Raw genomic sequence first — 15,410 nt, 5'->3', positions numbered from 1 at the left:
CCTGATGTATGGAAGAGAAGCTTTTGTTTTTGTTCTGTGCTGTTTATATCTTATAAATTCGGGATTTTTAGGTCTTCAAGTTTTTCTCCAAAGTTTTTAGATTTTTCGTCTTGTACTCAAATATGAACAATCCCGGGGTTTTTCTTTCTCTCCCTTGTTTTCTTTTGTTTTTGAAGAAAACCAGGAGTTTCAGTTTGGCTCTTCAAAGTCTTTGGGGATAAAGGAGGGAGAACTCGGGAAACAATTAAGATCTGGAACTGCAGGCTGCTTTGTCTGCCTGTTAAGAGCCAGAACAGATAAGAATAACATTTATTTAGAACCCAGGTTTCTTGAAGGAAGGTAATTTACAGGTAAACTTAAGCTTTTTTATAGACTTGCTTCCTCGATTCCCTTCCTGGCTTAGCCTTTATACTCTGCTGATTTTAGACAAGGCCTGTTGTCTTTTCTAAGCCTTGGCTTTTCTTGTCTGAAAGAGAGGGGTTGGGCCTGATTCTCTCCAAGGGCACTTTGCAGCCCTATGCCGAGACTCCACATTGGGGGATTTGCAGAGAGACTGCTCTGGAGCTGCTGCTCGTGGGACAGTGCCTCTCCCGATATTGAGGGCGGAGGAGTTTGCCATTTGTATCACTGCACAGTGCTCTGAGACCACTGGCTCTGAGCGGGCACTTTCCTTTTCTGCTCTTTATCATCTGAACCCCGTCAGGGTCATTCCATGCTGAGACAGGGTTGCTTGCTCACTAACGTGGCTGCTTGCACTGACTCGTGTCGTTTGTCTCTTTTTGGCCAGCGTGCTGTTGCAGGGTAACATCTGGACTGGGCTCCTGGACTCTTGGATGCTCGGCTGCAAGTTCCTGGATCGACTGGGAGAAAACAGTGAGTAATCTCCATGTCTCTACCTGGGAATCTGAGGGCTGGAGGGGTTGTGGCCAGGAAACAGAGTCTAGCTGATGGACCGCTTCCCTTTTCAGCCCTGCTCTGGCACACCCACCTCCAGGAGCCATGGAGATGGCAACTGTGACTCCAGACACAGCCTTCCTGACCCCAGCTGTCTTACAGTTGGGGACCTGCTGAATGTGCCTCCTGAGAGCTGCTCTTTTCTCCCATCAGAGCCCAACTCATGGGTCTTTTTAAAATAATTTTTTTCTTTTCCCTTTAGTTTCTTAGTTCTAGGGTTCTTTTAAAAATTAAAAAAAATTATTTATTTATCTATGTCAGATCTTAGTTGTGGCACACAGGATCTTCACTGAGTCATGGGGATCTTTCATTGTGCCGCATGGACTTTCTAGTTGTGGCTCAAGGACTTGAGCACATGGATTTAGGAGGTGTGGCGTGCAGGCTTAGTTATTCCACGACACGTGGGATCTAAGTACCCCAACCAGGGATCGAACGCATGTCCCCTGCCTTGCAAGGTGGATTCTTAACTATTGGACCAAGAAACTTATGAGCCTTATCTATTCTTACTGGCCTACAGCCAGAGACCCTTTATGGTGGCAAGTGTAGGTGTTGACCTGTAGGGCTGACATCCTCTTCCCAGCATGCTCCTGCTCATCCATCACACCGTAGCTTCATGCCGCCCTTGATGTGAACTCCTGTTAGAGAGGCCTCCACTGACAACCTCATTTAAAGACGCCTTCTCCCTGTCCCCGAATGTTCTTTCTCGCTCTGTCTCTCTCAGGCCCATGCTTGCATCTTTGTTTGCACTTAATACAGGATAAGTTTCTTGAGTCACTTGGTAGGCCACCCATTCATCTGTTCATCCATTCAACAAATATTGATCATCTACTATGTGCCAGTGGCTAAAGTTGGCTTTCTTCCACAAAGAAAGGAAAAACTGAGTGAAAACTTAAGTCAACAATCACAGTCCTTTCTGGCTATACTTTGTTCTAAATACTCTCAAGCACTGTCACCTGGGCATCTAGTTAAAAGGGGGACCCTGATGGGGTAGGTCTGGCTGGGGCTTATGAGCCTGTGCTTCTCACAAGGTCCAGGTGATGCTGAAGCTGCTGATTTTTATCTCACACTTGGAGAAGAAAGGTCTAAGCATCCTGATGCTCACGAGACCTGTCCTTGAGTGTGACTCTCGGTGAACTGCCTGGGGGGTGTGTGCCTGCAAAACCCCCAGAGACCCGGTGGGAGTTTTTCTGGTGGGTTCACCTCTTTAACAGTGTGAGGCTGAGTGGTTTGAGATATGAACCCGACCAGGGAGTGTGGGAGCCTGTTAAGTTACCCTCACCAGTGTCTGAGCTCCTACCTCGTTATTGTGTGTGATGGTGTTGTGAGTGAAATCCTCCCTTTAAGTTCTGAGCTTCTCAGATTATTGAGGTGGAATCCTATGAGGTCTTTGCCTTATAGGATGAGTGTGCCTGTTTTGAAGTCAGCATTTCTGAAAATTCTGAGGCTGTTTCTTGTTTTTAAGAGCAGGCTGCCTTAGTTAGGCTAACGCACTTAAGTGGGTTGTTGAGAAGAGTGACTATATTGGAAGCAGAGAACTGACCACAGAAAAAGCAGGCAGAGAGACGGTTCAAGGGGCTATCGGGGAGGCTCCGGACACTGCTGCCAAAGAGGGCATCTTGAATCCAGCTGGTGAACTGGCCCTGGGGCCGTTCTCCCGAGATGCGGGTGTGTTGTTGCCGGCTCAGCACTGTGCTACAGCTGCAGTCAGGCCTCTCAAAAGTCGTGTAGTTTTTACAAGGAGCCAGACTGATTTGCCTCCTGGGTAGTTAATAGTTCTAGTGGCTGTTTATGGAATACTTACAACATCCGAGGTTTAAGGCAAAGCACTTGGCACATGACCTTGTGCCTCAACCCTCCCGACGACTCACGAGGCAGGTAGTGACCATTTCATAGAGGACAAGATTGAGGTTGGGGTAAAGGCACCTGCCTGGGATCACGTAGCAAGTAAGATGAGGGCCCAGCCTGGTCTGCTGGATCTTGGGCAGGGTTTTGTCTCCTCTTTCTTTCATCACCTGCATCACAACTAGAAAGAGAACTTTACTACTGGTGGCAAGACTGAACTGCTGATTATTTGTGCTATTTTTCTTCCATCTCACCCTCATTTTACCCAAAGAGGGTATGACCCTTCACTGCGTGTCATCTTTAAAATATTGCTCTGTAGCATTTTGGCCTCTTGAGTTATAGAAGGATCTTGGTCATTGCTTTGCAAAAATGAACAGGGAAGAGACAAGTGCACTTGGGAGGCTGACTTTTCACCCCACCCCTGCTAGCTTCTGCCAGCCTCCCCAGTGACGGGTCTCTAGGGGGCTTACGTGACTGCCTTTGGCCCTAAGATTCAGGGCTACAACATAGTCCTCCATGGCTCCTGCTGGAGGCAGAAGGTGAGAAGTCAGGTTGAAGGCATTTTTAAAAACATTTTTATTTCTTTTTTTTTGACTGGATGGACTCTTAGTTCCTCTGAGGCATGTGGGATCTTAGTTCCCTGACCAGTGCGTGAACCTGCATCCACTGCATTGCAAGGCCAATTGTTAACCACCAGAGCACCAGGGAAGCCCTGATTGCGTTGTTTCTGAAGACCATTTTCTGATCACTGTATGGGTTCCTGTATCTGACCATTTCCAAATAACCTCATTCTGCTCAGGGTTATTTTGTCTATTCTGTATCAGGTACACAATTCTAGAGTTTATGGGTTTTAAGTTTTGAATGAAGTTCCTTGATTTTGGCTTCATATACATGCTGAGTTTGTGTATAAACTAAAAAGTGAAAGTGAAGGTGAAGTTGCTCTGTTGTGTTCAACTGTTTGCGACCCCGTGGACTCTAGCCTACCAGGCTCCTCTGTCCATGGGATTTTCCAGGTAAGAGTACTGGAGTGGGTTGCCATTTCTTTCTCCAGAGGATATTCCCGACTCAGGGATCAAACCCAGGTCTCCCGCATTATAGGCAGATGCTTTACGTTCTGAGCCATTGAATCACTCACCAAATGCAGAATTAAGTTGAATCCCTATAACTAGGTTTTCGAGGCAAGGTGTGCACTCCTATTCTCATGTTTTAGGCAATGGAGGAACTGTATTATTAGGCTTGTGTTGCAAATTCTGTGTTACCAAGTTCATGCCTATACCTCCTGACTGGAGTGGCAAGGTGGGCCCACCCACCCATGAAACAAAAAATTGGATCTTAGAAGCAGCTCCTTTTCACTTCTTTAGGCTTTTGCATCCAGAGTTAAGGATCCGGAGCTAGTGGGGGCTGGATTTACCTCCTTGCTCTGTAGTGGGTAACCTTAGGCCCTAGAATGTTTACCTGCACTTTAATTTCTCATCCTGGCACCAATGTCTAGTGGCTTGTATTTTCTGGACTTGTTTCCTCAACAGTGAAAGGAAGGAGGTGAGACGAGAGAATGGTTTTAGCTATTTAGCTCTAGGAGCACTGTGTATTCATCCTGGCCATTCGCTCTTAGGAGACTAGCTGAAGTGCCCCTTTCCCCCACTGTCTGGCTCTTTTCCCTCTGGTCGAGCTCTTTGCTCATGTCTGAAGCCAATTTCTTGGTCTGTAGAAACGAGCCCTTGAGGACAGGGGGATTATGCTTTACCCATCCTGTGTCCCAGGGCCCAGCACTCAGCCTTAGGCTAAATAAACATTTGTGAAATGAACGCAACAATGTATTTTCTCTGTTTCATTGGCCTGTCTAAAGCCAGTGTATCAGAAGACCAATGACTTAATAAGCACTGCTGATGAACCCCTGAGCAAACAGGCTGCTGGTAGCAATAGTCAGATGAATCTCTGGTAATTGCAAGCCTTAACAGGTAAACATAACAGTAAGTATTTCCTTGCCTTTTGTGGACTTAAGTCCTCCTCTCTGGGTTCCTCAGTTATTTTCAGTAATGGGGAGAGGCTGGATGAGGGTCTTAAAAAAAAAAAAAAAAAAGGAAGAGTAAATATATGCTTTCCTGTAACAGGTTTTGCTTATATTTCTTTAAAATGTAATTTTACTTTACAAAGTTACAAAGGTAATTTACAACATGTAATTAAAGAAGAAGAGTAAAAACTTGGTAGAAAGAAAGAGAATAGCTCCCCCTGTAATGACATTCTTCCCATCCGGTAATCCCAGTCAAGCTGTCCAGCCTCTTGGACCTCTGTTTCATGCTATAGGGTTGAAAAATTTGGGACTATCTTCCCTTTCTGTACCAGATATACTTAAAAAATCACAATGTAATAAATTTTAGGATGCCGAAGGATAGATACAGACCTTCAAATGAAACAATAAACAGCATTCAGATACTTTGTGATTTGCAATTCTTCCTGCCTCTGGCTCAATGCAGGATTCTCTTAAACTCCGTCATTTCAAAACATGCCAACCCTAGAGCCAGCATTGCCCACAGGGCACATGGGGTTTGGGGCACGGAAGGATTTCGCCTGCAGCCTGTGGCTGACTACCCAGAGGTACCCCTATCCAGCGAACTGGGATGTTCTGATCTGTTGTATGACCCTGTCAGCAGTTGTGGGTCCATGGTAACTGCCAGTCCCAATGCTTTCTCTCATTTGGGACCCTCAGGGGCATGTTTCTCTTTATTAAAAAAAGAAAAGCCTAAAAAAGCAAGATGTCTAATTAAAGGAATGACTGACTGGGGATTTGGCAGTTTGTTTTTTTTTACAACTGTTCCCTTCTTGCAGACAGAGCTCCTACCTGCTTTAAGAACAATAAAGGATACTGTTGACACCCTTCGCTTGTTGTGAGAAGGGAAGGTATTTTCAAAATAGTAGTAGGATCCTTTATACTCCTGACATAATTTAAAAAACATGAGAAAACATGTTTTTTTCTCTTTAAATTAATATGGTATAATAATCTGTGTAATGTATTTTAAAAACTATTATGGACACCTTCCATGCTAAAAAAAATTGACCCCATATTGAAAGACCACATATTATTATTATTTTGTTGTTGTTGTTAATTGTTGTGTCTTATTTTTTACATGAAAATGTAAGTTGTATGAGCTTTCATTCTTTCATTGCTGGCTGGGCTTCCTTCCTGCTTCCCCTCTCCCTACATTTTGGTAATACTGCAGTAAGCATTTTTTAAATATTTATTTGTAGACCCTGTGGCATTTCTGTAGAATCTTGAGGTCAGAAGTTATTCACCTTTAAAAAATGATACTCTTAGGTGCCCAGTGACCTAAGAGCTGTCACTAGCACAGAATGTTATTAGTCTTGAAACTTTGTCATTTTGAAAGCTTAATATATAGAGGACTTGGAAAAAAAAAATTATTGCCATGCCAGGTCTAGGAGTTTCTAGGGCTTCAAACAAAGTCTCTGAGTAGCAAGGGTTGCCAGGATGTCTTTTCTGGTTCTATATTTCAGCCTTTGAGGCCTCATCTCTGGACTTGCCCGTTCGTCTCCTCAGGCTCCTTTTCTCTGCATCCTTCTCGTTCTGTTTGTACGCAGTGGTGCTGCTGATGGATGCTCCGGAGCGTGTGTTGCAGCACCTGGGAGAGAGAAGATGTGGGTCAGGCTTTAGGCGGCTCCCTTCTGCCCAGGCAGTAGTGGGCTCACCCCCTTCTCCAGTTCCCCACCTCTGCTCCTGCTCAGAGGGAGACTCTTGGACACATTGTTCTGGCTGTGCTGGGCTGTCTATGGCCGGGGTCTCCCGGGCACCCAGAATGACTGTGTGACGTTTCAGGGGCACTTTCCTCCAAGGCAGAGCCATGGTCCTGCGTTGTCATTTGGCAGGCATCTGTGGCAGATCTTGGTTTAACTGGAGTGGGTGATGACAGGATGATAAAAAGGTGATCAAATTCCCCGTGGCTGAGCTTTGTTGGCCTGCCCACCCTAAAACAGGCTTCTTCCTTTTGTAAAGCAGTCAGCACCCTGTCTGGCCAATTCCTGCACCCTGGTGCTTAGAACAGACTCCCTTTTGGGCCAGAACCATTTCCAGTACAAGTCCCTGGTATCTAGGTGCTCTCTGCTTTAGAGGTGATGCTCTCTCTATTTGAATAGATCCCCTGGGAAACCCACCTGGTGACCCCAGTTTTGAGTAGATGCAGCAAAGATTGTCAGAAGGAACGACAGCTCCTTTTTCCTGGATCTGTTTTGATGGACTTTGACCTCTTGTCCTTGGAACTGCACTTGCAGGGGGCACACACACTCTCCAGCTCTTGGGAAAATAAAGAAGTGGAAGCTACAGATAGGCTTGGCTCAAAAAAACTACCATCTTCACTACAGCCACGAGGATTGGCATAGGCCTTTCTAGTGAGACTGCATCAAAGTTAGGACAGTAGCTGTCTTCCCCAGATGTTTCATTCATTGGAAATATTTCAGTGATAAGAAATACCCTCAAACACCCTCCTGAGAACAGAGGCAATCAGTTTAAGTAGCTCCCGTGATGTAGCTGGAGCGCATCACTACACCCATGGATTACACTTGGCAGCGTGTCCTTCAGCCAGCTGCACGGCTCCCAGGAGACAGCAGGGCAGTTGCGTAGGGAAGATGTTGGAGAAGGGAGGTGGGGGTTGGGGGGCCTTGTGCAGCAGCTGAATTTCCGGGGCTGGGTTTGGGCTTTGGTGCCTTGAGGTCAAAATCCAGCTGCTGCTGCTTGGACCTGCAGTGGTGAAGATGACTCAGAAATCTGGAAGGTGGCCATGGTGATTTCACTACTGGATCTGAGGCAGCGCTAAAGCCCTCTGGGGTGGGCGTGGTTGTTGGGGAATGTTTACCCATCAAGCGGATACAATGTGGATGCTGGTGTTCTGGGCCCCTGGGGTTTGCCAATTACTTAGTAACTTGGGAGACATTTTATTTTTATTACTAAAAAAAGAATGAGTTCTAGTGGCAAAATACAAAACAAGGACATGCTTGCTCATACTCACTTGTGTCTGTCTCTTTGGGACATTATGGACCATATACAGCCTGCCAGGGGCTCCTCTGTTCCTGGGATTTCCCAGGTGAGAACACTGGACTGGGTTGCCATTTCCTCCTCCAGGGAATCTTCCAGACACAGGGATCGAACTCATGCCTACTGAGTCTAATGCATTGCCAGGCAGATTCTTTACCACTGAGCCACCTGTTCAGTTCAGTTGCCCAGTCGTGTCCAATTCTTTGTGACCCCATGAACAGCAGCACACCAGGCCTCCCTGTCCATCACCAACTCCCGGAATCCACCCAAACCCATGTCCATTGAGTCGGTGATGCCATCCAACCATCTCATCCTCTGTCATCCCCTTCTCCTCCTGCCCTCAATCTTTCCCAGCATCAGGGTCTTTTCCAATGAGTCAGCTCTTCGCATCAGGTGACCAAAGTATTGGAGTTTCAGCTTCAACATCAGTCCTTCTAATGAATATTCAGCACTGATTTCCTTTAGGATGGACTGCTTGTATCTCCTTGCAGTCCAAGGGACTCTCAAGAGTCTTCTCCAACACCACACTTCAAAAGCATCAATTCTTCTGTGCTCAGCTCTCTTTATAGTCCAACTCTCACATCCCTACATGACTACTGGAAAAACTATAGCCTTGACTAGACAGACCTTTGTTGGCAAAGTAATGTCTCTGCTTTTTAATATGCTGTCTAGGTTGGTCATAACTTTCCTTCCAAGGAGTAAGCATCTTTTAATTTCATGGCTGCAATCACTATTTGCAGTGATTTTGGAGCCCAGAAAAATAAAGTCAGCCACTGTTTCCCCATCTATTTGCCATGAAGTGATGGGACCGGATACCATGATCTTAGTTTTCTGAATGTTGAGCTTTAAGCCAACTTTTTCACTCTCCTCTTTCACTTTCATCAAGAGGTTCTTTAGTTCTTCTTCACTTTCTGCCATAAGGGTGGTGTCATCGGCATATCTGAGGTTAAACTATTTCTCCCGGCAGTCTTGATTCCAGCCAGCTGGGAAGCCCACAAAACAAGGGTGGATGATACTAAATAAATTCCATCTGACATGGAGGTTGTTGGTCTTGTGAATTACTTACCTTCAGAGAACTTATGGTCAATTGCCAAGGGTTCTCCAGGGGTGTCCCAGGAGCTTCTGGGAGGATAAGTGATGGGTTGTAGGTTCTACTAACCCCACTTCTCAGAAAGGATGAAAACCCTTTCATTTCCAGAGGAGGGAATAAAGTCTGTGTTAGTTTTCTAGTGCTGATGTCACAAATGGCCACAGACTTAATGACTTAAAACACTGTGAATCTATTTGATCTTACAATTCTGCAGCTGAGAAGCCTGATACGAGTCTCAGGAGGCTAGAATCAAGTGCTCTGTTCCTCCAGGGGCTCTAGATCAGCTCTCCCTAGCCTTTTTGACCCCAGGGACTGGTTTTGTGAAAGTTTTTCCATGGGCCAGGCAGGGGGTGGGGATAGTTTTGGGATGATTCAAGCACATTACATTTGTTGTGTACTTTATTCCTATTATTATTATCACATCAGCTCCACCTCAGATCATCAGGCATTAGATCCTGGAGGTTGGGGACCCCTGCTCTAGAAGAGAATTCCATCTCTTTGCCTTTTCAGGTTCTAGAGGCCACCTGCCTTCCTTGGCTTGTTTCCTTCTATCTTCAAATCCTGCTACATTTTGATCTTCCTCTGACCATAGCTGGGAATGGTTCTCTCTGCTTTTATGGATCTTTTTGACTCCATTGGACCCACTTGGATAATCCAGGAAAGTCTCTCTACCTCAAGATCCTTAAATTAATCCCATCTGCAAAGTCCATTTTGCCATGTAATGTAGCATGCACACTGGTTATAGAGATGAGGACATAGACAACTTTGGGTACCATTATTCTGTCTACCTGCAGGTCAGATGAGGGTGGTAATTTACCAGGTTTTCACTGAGGTTAGTGGTACAAGGATCCAGGTTTCCTGCCTGGTCAGGGCCCAAGTCTTTTCCTTCTGGCTGTTTGCCACATGTGTCGTGACTGATGGAGGCTGCATGGTCTCTGTTACAGGCTGTACCCTTTGCTGCGGCCACTTTGTCCGTGGATAAGAAGCTGTGGGAATGAGAAGAGAAGGAGCCACCCCTTCTTTTGCGGAAACAGGGCAGCAGCTTGGGAACCGGGGAGGGGTGGGTGGCTGCACTCCCCCGTCTCCCTGTGTGGGTACGAGTTCATGGTGACTCGTTGTTGTATTGATAGTCTGTTCTTGGCAAGGCTCCTGTGCCAAGGAACAGACACCGTTGAGGTGGCTGAACTGAAGTGGGGGTTGGGTGGAGTGGTGGAGTTTCAGTGCAATTGCTGATTGATTGCAGCCAACCTTTATTGAATGATTGTTGTGTACCGGAGACTTACCCACCAGTGTGTTCATTCGTGCTCGGAGACATTTCTGTCCAGTAATTGCTGATTGCAGCCAACCTGTACTGAGGGCTTGCTGTGTACCTGAGGCATAACCACCAACGTGCTCATTCGTGCTCTGAGACAGTTCTGTCCAGTGTCACCACGCGCTCCTCATCAAAACCAGACCCGCTCCTCTGCCCGCTCGATGCGGAGACCTCATACCTGAAGTTGCCCTCTCTTCCTCTCAGTGTTCTCACCTCTTCCTGGCTCAATTTCAGATTCCTGGGAGATGAATCTCCGTGGCTGAGCTTGACCAGATATTGACTTCAAGGTGGAAGAGGGGCACAGTCCCCTGGGTCTGGGGGTGGGTAGCTGGTGACAGGTGCTTTTTCTATGGAGTGGGGACCTTGCCTCATTCAACCAGTGTTCCTGTAGAAATGCTTTGCAAGTTGAATTTGAACTATGTTGTTTTAAAAGGCTTTATTTTGAAATAAACTTACAGAAAAGTTGTCAGAATACAAAGAACTCCTATATACTCTAACCTTAATTCATCAATTATGAATATTTTGCCTCATTTGCTTTTTCATTCCATATTGATGCCTGTTATTTTTTTTGAACCATTTGAAGTTACACACATCATGCCACTTGACCCCTAGATAGCTTCTGCATGTTTTTCCTAAGAACAAAGACATTCCTCTTTGTAACTATATAGTTCAGTTAGTAAAACAGGACATATATAACATTTTCCCCAATCTGCATATCTTTTTCTTTAAAAAAAAATTGTTTTTGAATTAATTTTCATGGAATATAGTTTCTTTATAATGAGGATATATAACATTGATGTACTATTGTTGAATATACAGTTCATACCCCAATTTTGCTACTTATGACAATAACATCCTGTATGGCCACCCTTCCCCTGACCTAGGATTCAGTCCAGGATCATGCTGATTTTATTCAGTTTTCACATCTCTGTCATCCTTTTAATTAGGAACAGTCCCTCTGCCTTTGTGTGTGTGTTTGATGACTTTGACTTACACTCAAAAAAATATCAGTTACTACCTAGCAATTTGGATTTGTATGATAATTCCTCACTGGGAGGTTCCTCATGATTGGATGTGTCTCTGTCAGGAATGCTACATAAATGATATTTTGAATCTTTCTCAGGATATCACGTCAGAAAGCACAGGATGTCTTTCCTACACTATGTTAGTCGCGCCCCTTTGGTTAATGTGGTGTTGAGCTTGTATCATTTAATCTGTGTGTCCCAGAAGAGGTGAGCATGCACAGAGGACCACCCCCTCCTCTGAAGGGAAGTCTGGTGTGCAGGTGCTCTTTGTACTTGGGACTTGCCTGAAGTGGGCACTCTTGTTCTCTGCAGGGTCTGCTCCTGAAGGCAAGTGAAAGGGCTGATGTCCTCAGAGCCCACATAGAGGAAAAACTTGCCTGAGGCAGGAACAGAGCATCCTCTCTGCCCTGTGGCAAGAGTAAATCCCGGAGACAGAAGTACAAAAGCCTTGTGAACCCTGCGTTCCTTTTGACTCCATCCGACTGTCCTGCCTGCCTCCAAATTATGTAGGAGTGGAAAGGATCGATGAGGATGTGGAGAAACCTCTTGTTTACATGTGTTTGACAAATGCAAAAGATGATGATCCAGGCTGCTGCCGCTGCATTCTTCCTTTGATGATCTCTTCTGACATGGATTCTGACATTGAGCTGCTTGGGTCTGGTTAGCTTGCATGGTGTTGAATATCAGGTGTGTAAGCTCCTGGACTGATCATGGGATTCCTAAGACCTAGGATGGTTGCTCCCAGCCCATTAAGCGATCATGGGATTCCTTGTAGATGTTACTCAAGACTCAGGAGACTGCCACGTGGTAAGGATGTGCTGTTTAGAGCTCTGGGCGTTTCAGTTTGTGGCCAGTGTTACATTTTTTTTTAATTTATTTATTTGGTTGCATCGGGTCTTAGTTGTAGCACATAGGATCTTAGTTGCCTGACCAGGGATCAAACCTGTGTCCCCTGCATTGGAAGAAGGATTCTTAACCACTGGACCATCAGGGAAGTCCTTGGCCATATTACCTTGATTAACACTTCTTCTGCTTCAAACTTCTTCCACTTTATGCGCTGTTTCCTGTTGAATATTTGACCTTGCTGACCCCTAGAGCTGTTGATACCACTTTTTTATTAAGAAGCAAACAACATAACCACATGCAGTCTAGGGTCAGTAAAAAAATATACAAAATAAGATAAAAAAACAGGGGGAAAAGTATTTTTAAAAGTGAAATATAGTAAATGATGACAAATACTCGTGAGTAACAGTACATCTTGACTATTCTACCCAGTATCCTGCTAAATATTGGAGGGGGGGAACATATAAAGGAGTATGACACAACCCCTGACCTCAAGGATGTGGCCCTTTTCAAAAAGGGACTGTTATAAAGATTAAGCTGATTTATGAATTCATTTTTTTCTTAAATAGTGTTTTGATTTGTTCCAGGCAGTTGTAGTGCCGTAACTTATTTGTGGGGTTATCACTTCATGACTTAGAGCACATTTGTCCATGTCATCAGAAGAATTGTAATGGCAGACCTTCACTACATCCCAGAGACAGAGCTCGGAAAAATAAATATGCCCGGCCATATATTCCCAGGCCATATATTCAGGCTGTACTTATGCCTGAATTTGAGTAAAAATTATGGACAGCCTTAGGACAACTAGATTTAAAGACAGTCCATCGTTCCTGCTGCTGCTGCTGCTGCGTCACTTCGGTCATGTCCAACTCTGTGACCCCATAGACAGCAGCCCACCAGGCTCCTCTGTCCCTGGGATTCTCCAGACAAGAATACTGGAGTGGGTTGACATTTCCTTCTCCAATGCATGCATGCATGCTAAGTCGCTTCAGTCATGACTGACTCTGTGCAACCCTATGGACAGCAGCCCACCAGGCTCCTCTGTCCACAGGATTTTCTAGGCAAGAATACTGGAGTGGGTTGCCATTTGTCCATCTTTCCTAGAAGAATGTTAATAATTTAATTCCTTGTCTTGTGTCTTGGTATCAGCAAAAGCTTCTCTGAGTTGTTGATGTGTTCTTAAGTTTTAAAGACACTGACAGAGCATCATTTGATTTTCTGCCTATGGTATTTTTGTATGAGGAAGGGGCTTTGGTCAAGTAAGCATCACTTTCTTTTTACAGGATCCTCTGTATCTAATATAGAAATGCTGGATAAATGTGATCTGGTGGTGGTTGTGATGGGGAGTAGGTGTTGGGGAAGGTGTGGGAAGGGGAGGTGAAGTTGATGGATGCAAACAAAGATGTCCAGAAAATGTGAAGAATAAGGTTTTGAGAAGAGCTACGATAGATGAAAAGTAATACACTGAAGGGACTTCCCTGCTGGTCCAGTGGTTAAGACTTCATCTTCCAATTCAGGGGATGTGAGTTTGATCTCTGGTTGGGGAGCTAAGATCCCACATGCCTCACAGCCAAAAAACTAAAACCTAAACAGAAGAACATTGTAACAAATTTAGTACTTTTAAAATGGCAGAAAGATCTTAAAAACTCACACACACACACAACCTGCTGAGAATGTAGTGGTGGTTCCTTTACTTTGGTATCTTCCAGGAAGGAGGAATTCAGGATTAGCAAGTTTTAGCTAAGTGATTGAGCTTTCCTCCAATTACAGGTGAGACTACTGTGTTTTTCTTGCAAATGGCTGAAGTATCTTGTATACTTCCCCACTTAAAAAGGAGTAGATAAGTATCACAGTTTTATCTTTTTCCCTCTGTGACTCAGGATGTTGTGCTGACTTCAGAACCCTCCAGACTGATAAGAGTCCTTGGGTTGTTCCCCTCTCTCTGATGTGTGGTATCTCATTTGACCATCTGCTTCAGGAACCCGATGTGGGATGTTAGTTCCTGGACCGGGTATAGAACCTGTATCCCTGACATTGGCAGGCAGATTCTTAACCCCTGGACTACCAGGGTAAGTGCCCCTATGGTGGAATTAATGTAGTCACAGAGAACGTGGTCACCTTTGAAGGCTCTGGTGACCCTTGGAACGTGATTTGAGGTGGTGCTTTGGAAAGAGTACAGTAGCCAAGGATGATATTCTGGCTGCCTTCTCAATGTGCTGCTTTGAAGCACTTGGAGTGTTTGTGTGCCTTCCTATTGGGGTGGAAGAAGGATTGGAAGTCTGCATTTGCCTTGTGTTCCCTTCTGCCTCCTTTGGGACGCTGGGTTAGGATGTGTGTAGTGTGTAGCTGGAGGGTCTGGTTCATGGGTGTAAACCATTATCTGGGAAGTCTGGTCCCTGAACTGTTGTTGACCAGCTGCAGCGCTGGTAACTCAGTAAACAGTAAACTTAAATCTGAGAATCCGAGGGCAGAGCCATACTGCCTGACACGGGTCACCCAGATCTGGGTTCAAATGCCTCAGCATCTAATGGCTGCGTGAGTGCAGGCCAGCTAGAGAGCTCCTGAATTGCAGTTCCCCCACCTGTGAAATGCTGGTAACCCATCCACCTGGTAGAGTTGCTGTGAGAAGGGCACTAAACAAGATAACGCAGGTGAAGCCTCCATCCCTATGTCTGGCTCATAATACTTGTGCAGTAAGTAACTCTCTTCCCATCTACCCTTGGCTTTTTTTTTTTTTTTTTAACAAGTATAGGATGAATTTGAGCATGTTATTGTCTGTTCTAAGCTTGCCTTGCCAAAAGTACTCCCCAATCTACCCAGCATCACCCCTTTTACTCTCCCACATTATAAGGTCCATCGCAGGGTGGCTAAATCAAACGTCTAAGTAAGCAGCACTGAACCTCCTTGTCTACAAGAAGGGAGGATCCTGGTGAGGAAGGTGGTTTTTAGATCTGCCTGAATTAGGTATGCAGCTGCCCTTCTGTCGGGATGATACTGGGATTCCTTTATTTCCAGGAAGACAAATGGTAGGAGGCCAAGGGACAGCAGACGGGGCAATAGGTGTCACATGCATTTTGATCCTCACTGTTTGTAGTTAGCATCTTCAATTGTCCCAAAGGCCCTGAGACTCCCTGGGTTTGTGTGTTCCCTCACAGTTGGGGTGGGCATGGCTAGGGGGATGCCTCGGCCCTGGAGCCTTCACTAGGTGCTCATTCTCCCTAGGGCTGAGGTCCTGAGCGCTCGGCACAATTAAATTACAGTCTGTGCTTACGGCTGGAGCTCAGCTGGCAGGCTCTTGGGGTT

At 45.4% G+C, this 15,410-nt stretch overlaps 1 protein-coding gene across 7 annotated transcripts in view; it reads left to right on the top strand.

Moving 5' to 3' along the window:
- The window catches only part of TLN2 (talin 2), a 481,890-nt gene that overhangs the window by 91,380 nt on the left and 375,100 nt on the right, over positions 1 to 15,410 (top strand). For all 7 annotated transcript variants that reach the window (XM_070469184.1, XM_070469188.1, XM_070469186.1 and 4 more), the window contains exon 2: positions 788 to 873. The gene's annotated coding sequence lies outside the window, so the exon portion shown is untranslated. The remainder of the gene's footprint in view (positions 1 to 787; positions 874 to 15,410) is intronic.

This window comes from Odocoileus virginianus, chromosome 6 (genome assembly GCF_023699985.2).
Source record: "Odocoileus virginianus isolate 20LAN1187 ecotype Illinois chromosome 6, Ovbor_1.2, whole genome shotgun sequence".
Lineage (NCBI taxonomy): Eukaryota > Metazoa > Chordata > Mammalia > Artiodactyla > Cervidae > Odocoileus > Odocoileus virginianus.
The sequence above is the reverse complement of the archived record's forward strand: the minus strand, read 5'-3'. Positions and strand labels throughout refer to the sequence as shown.